We start from the raw sequence: 5,109 nt of genomic DNA, 5'->3' as shown, positions 1-5,109 counted from the left end.
CTCTTGTTACCCAGGCTGGAGTGCAATGGCACGATCTCGGCTCACCGCAACCTCCGCCTCCTGGGTTCAGGCAATTCTCCTGCCCCAGCCTCCTGAGTCGCTGGGATTACAGGCACGCGCCACCATGCCCAGCTAATTTTTTGTATTTTTAGTAGAGGCGGGGTTTCACCATGTTGACCAGGATGGTCTCGATCTCTTGGCCTCGTGATCCACCCGCCTCGGCCTCCCACAGTGCTGGGATTACAGGCTTGAGCCACCGCGCTCGGCCCTGAAATTTTTATCTCAAATCTCTTTCAGTCAAAATGCCTTGAGCTTCAAACAGGATCTGGGTGAGAGAGAACCTTTTTAAAACTGTGCTCAACTCAGCAAACACTTTAAAAGTGAATTAATGAGCAGTATCCTCAATTGCATAAACATGCTCCAAGACTGACTGCCTCTCTACATTCTGACTCTGAAAGAAAGCGTTTGGGCTTTTAAAGAACGAAGAAGAAAAAGCCTTCATCTTTCCTTCCCTCCCTTCCTCTCCACAATTTAACCAAACAATTTTTTCTAGATACACACACACACACACACACACACACACACACACACAAAATAAAGCTCTTCCTCCTTCTGTCTTTCTTCTCTGTTCTTTTCCTCTATCTCCGGGACCACAAGTTTGACTAAAAATAATTTTCCACATAGAATTCTTAATACATCAACATAGGAAGGAGACACCCACTATCCCAAGACTCAGCCCACCTGGCCTAGATGGGCCTAGATTTGGAGTATGTAATTACAGGCAGATTAAGTCTGATGCATGGTTTATCTGGTGAGCGTTCCCCAACCCACTTCTTGAGGCTTTGCTTGCTTATCTAGGGGTTTCCGGAGGGCCCCCTGCACACCCCAGCAGAGCGCGAGGTAAGTCGAGGGTTTGCCCGGGTGCTGGGTCATGCGCCTAGCAACTTCCGCTTTTCCCCTGGGGGAAACTGTGACATTAGAAAGGTGTCTGTGTTTCTTCTGGTTGGCCTGGAGGTTTCCTGAGCCCCTGCACTGGCGACCCAAACCCCTACACTTCAGGCCTGGTGCTTGGAGGAAACCTAGATTAGCAGACAAATCAACACGCACCACACCCTGCGCCCCAACATCCAAACGCCAGTATGTGCCCTTCAGGCCGAGCGAAAAAGCGCGGGCCCCTTGCAAGAAGCATTTGGCCTCGGCGTGACCCGTGGAGAGGCTGGACCCCAGTGGAGAGCGAAGCATGGAGAAGCCTGGGAAGGAGCGTGGCGAGAGGAACAGGCCAGGCTGCCCCATGCGCGCTGGGGTTGCTGCCTCGCTTCCTGCACGCCCCAGTGCTCCCCAAATCCCCAAGACAGCAATCGTGAGCGTGGATCAGCTTCCCTCTTTTCAAGAAAGCCAGCTTTTTATTGAGGAAAAACTTAGCTGGAAAAAGTCTGCTCGTGCATTTGTTTGGTTTTTCGTCTATTTGCCTCCCAATTTAAAAGTGGCCGCCTAGGTGACAGGCCTGCGGTTTTCACAGTGTAAAACGGATTAGAGGGAAAACTCCAGCCCCTCTCGACTTTCGCTTGCGGTTTGCAACCCCTGGGGTGGGTCTGACCCCGCGCGGCACTTGCCCAGGCTAGCTTCCCTCGCGGCGGCCCCACCCGCGCGCAGACTCGGCTTCCCGAGTGCAGGACCCGCTAGGTGGGCCGCTCGGCCCCAGGCCTGGCAGGGCGGAGCCAAGGCCCTGCGCCCCTGGGGAGGGAGGTTCCCACGGTGCCTGGAAACTGCGCGTCCCGGGCCCACAGCACTCCTCCCTTCACCTGCGCCCTCGCACCCGCCCTCTGCTCCACAGCTCCCGGCCGTCCCTCTCCTGGACTCAGAGGAGGAATTTAGAGCAAAAGGAAGGGAATTTACTGAGGATGGCACAGGAACCTGGGTTGGCTTGAGCGTTTCCTGCTCAGGGCACGTAGGTTTCCCCTAGGAATCTGGAGTTCTCTGAGGACACTTATTTCCAAGAGATGCTGTGTTCACATACACATACCATTTAGTTAGGAAAAAAAAAAAATTAAGAAAAAAAAGAAAAATTGCACTTCGATCTTCTCCAACTTCCTTGGTATCATCAAATAAAGCATGTCGACGGGAGTGCGCTGCAGCTGGGGGCTAGGGAGGTGCGCGAGGCGAGGTTACCCTGCGGGTCCGCCGCTGCCCCAAGCTTCTAGCACCGCACCTGCTACGATTTTCGGGGTGTGAGCGCCTAAGGCAATCCCGGCGGGACCGCCCAGTCTCACCATAAAAACTTGGATCCAAGAGAACAACGGATGTGGACGTGCCAACCCTCCGCGACCCTTTCCTGCTGGACTTCTGCGTTTTATAACCGAAAATAAACGTTTGATTTAGGCTTAAAGAAACGCCATTCTTGTCGTTCCTCCCTGAAGCGGGACTTACGCATCCTCCTATACTCGCAGGAAATTTTCAATCTAGCCCGTCGAAATCTCTAGAGGGGCATCCCCCGAAGAGGTCCTGCAGGTACTAGGGCCAAGGGATCAAGCAAATAGCTGCAGGGTTCTGCACACTCCGGCCGTTCTGGACGGTCAGGCCCGCTGCTAGAGACCTGCAGCGGATGGAGCCGCGGCTGCGGGCAGAGAACCCCGACAGCGGCGCGCGCCGGCTGGGAACCCGGCGGTGCCACCTTAAGAATCGGGTCTGCGCGGCAGCTGCGGAGGCGCCCGGCAGCTGCAGGGGGCGCTGCTGCCCCGTGGTTTCTCCCGCGTCGCCGCTTGCAGCGGGCCTGGTAGCTCCCGAGCCCCCGTCCCCGGAGGGGGTGGGGACGCTGTGGGAGGAAGGGAGCGGAGTGCAGCCGTTAGGTAAGGAACCCGAGCCCTCCCGGATTTAGAAGTGGCCTCAGTGAGGCGTTTGCAGGAGGGAGCTTTCCATCATTCGGCCGCGAGAGGAAACGCGGGGAGGCGCACTCCCCTGCCCCCACCGCCTGCCTTCCTGCCTCCCTACACCTCCGCTCCCCGACCCCGACCGTGCTTCCCAGACCCTTTGTTCTCCACGTTGGGAACGGCTGGGTGGGGGTTCCCCGGGGAAGAGGTACCCCGCGCCACTCACAGAGGAAGGGACTGTCGCCTTCCCCGCACCCTAGCCCTCCCCAGCGCCGTCCCCCTCGCTCCCGGCCCCTTCCATCGCGTCCACGCGCTTCCGACTCCCCCAGCTCCCGAGCTCCGGCTCCCAAGCCTGCCTGGTCTGCTCGCCCGCCTCCCTTCCCACCTCCCTGCCACCTTCGAGGTCCCCGGGAAGAGGGGAGGAAAGGGAGACGTGAGGGGGAGGAGAAACCACAGAGCCTTCTCAGCGCGGAGCATCCCCAGGGACCCTTCCAGGCCTCGACCCCTGGGACCCGCCGCAGAGACAGGGCTTTCCCGGTGCCGCCGCAGGTCGCAAGGGCCGCCCCCGCCGCGTCACCCTGGGGCCCACAGGCGCAACGCCCGGGCAACTAGGCGAGGCGCGGCCTCTCAGCGCCAGGACCCGAGACCCCCAGCTGGAGAGAAGGGGACACCGTGGTCTGCGCCCCGGGGAGGCTAATTGCACAAGAACGCCCCCTCTTCCCCGCCCCCCACCGTACCCTCTGCAGCGCCACCCGCGTCGCCTCTCCGCCGCGCGCCACCCTGAGGGCTCCCGCGATTGTATCTTCTTGAGCACAGTTACCAATGCGTTCGGCTTCGTTTCTTACTCTGGTGGAGGAGTCGAGGAGGGAAGCGAGAGGACAGGGATGTGGGGGTAGGGGGAAGCTGGGGCAGGAAACTGAGCAGAGAGGTGGGAGACGTGGCTGAGGCAGTGGCGCGGGGCTGGGCCTCCCGGAGTCCGGAGTCCGGGTCCGCCAGGCAGGCCCGGGTGCAGCCGCCTCCGGGCCGAGCCCTGCACGTCCTCTGCACTGTGTAAGCGCGTCCGAGGAGCGCCACTCACACCCCCGCACCCCTGCAAGCTTCCGCAATGGAGGGGGCTCCGAACCAGCCGGGTCACAAAGTACCTGCCCCCAACCCGCACCCTCAGGTGAAGAGGACGCTGCCTGGGGCCGTCAGCTCCTGGCTGCCAGGAGCCCCCTCCGGCCTCTTGGCTTGACCCTGGTCCTCACTGGCTCGTCGCGAGCTGAGCTGCGCTAGCTGTTCTCTCGCCAGCGGGTTCCCCAGGACACACCCCGTCCCCACCCCCAAGAGCTGGCGGCCAGCTCAGGATGCCAGGCGGCCAGGCGGGCGCCCTGCCAAATTCCGCGTTCCTCTCCAGGAGACTGGGAGTTGCGTCCCAGGCTCGGGAAAGCCCGCAATTCGGGCTTGGGGCTTGCTTGCAAAGCCCCCCAAGGCGCCAGGGACGCCTCTGCAGGTTGAATTCCTGCTCCGTATCACTTCAATTTTAATTAATCTTTTAAAACACCGCTGTCACGTCGCTTGCAGAAAATTAATCAAACTTGAATCCTTGTTGCATAGCAAGAATTTCGATCCGAGTCTTTTAAAAAGGATTTGACTTTGCAAAGTCACGTCTTTTACAGTTCCTTCATTCCCCCTTTAGCAAGGGAAATATTGCAAAAGTCAAGACATGTTTGTTTGGTTCTTTCAATCTTCAAAATGAAACTTTGCTTATTTCTGATCTTTATTTTCCTGTCTTTGAACAAAAAAATAACGAGATAAATTGCCCACCTCGGTTAATTCAAAATATAATTACTTTGAATGATCTTTGTTTAAGAGCCCAGATAAACTAAGATAATCTTAATTTTAATGTGACACGACCCCTATTTTTCCTTGTGAATAATGAGAATAAAGCAGTCATTAATTAATACCAAGATATCTCCATAGAAGATGGTATCTGGTCTCGCTGAGACACTGAAACAGCAGTTGTATTAGTAATTGATACTGTATAATTGAACATGAAGATAGTCGTCTATTTGTAACCTCAAAGCTCAGAGTTTATTTGGTGATTACTGAGCTCCTAATAATTAATTTTTGTTCCTTCTTACTGCATAAATAATTCTTACAACTCCCAGTTCCCATGCAATACAGAGGCTTCTTATTAAAACCTACCCCTCAAAATATAAGATCGTGAAGCTATATTGTGCAGCAACTCCTTCTGTTTCAT

The 5,109-nt window shown here is 56.4% G+C and overlaps 1 pseudogene across 1 annotated transcript; it reads right to left on the bottom strand.

Moving 5' to 3' along the window:
• Nucleotides 1–1,371: 1,371 nt before the first annotated feature.
• Nucleotides 1,372–5,109, bottom strand: LOC116527199 (annotated as a pseudogene). The gene is made up of 3 exons (XR_004258420.1): nucleotides 5,055–5,109; nucleotides 3,605–3,707; nucleotides 1,372–2,812 (listed from the first exon to the last, which is right to left on the bottom strand). The product of XR_004258420.1 is annotated as a protein CASC10-like (transcript).

Source organism: Sapajus apella, unplaced genomic scaffold, assembly GCF_009761245.1.
Source record: "Sapajus apella isolate SASKATOON/1434 unplaced genomic scaffold, GSC_monkey_1.0 scaffold53, whole genome shotgun sequence".
NCBI classification, from domain to species: Eukaryota; Metazoa; Chordata; class Mammalia; order Primates; family Cebidae; genus Sapajus; species Sapajus apella.
Note: the sequence above shows the minus strand (reverse complement) of the source record. Positions and strands in the feature narration are given on the sequence as shown.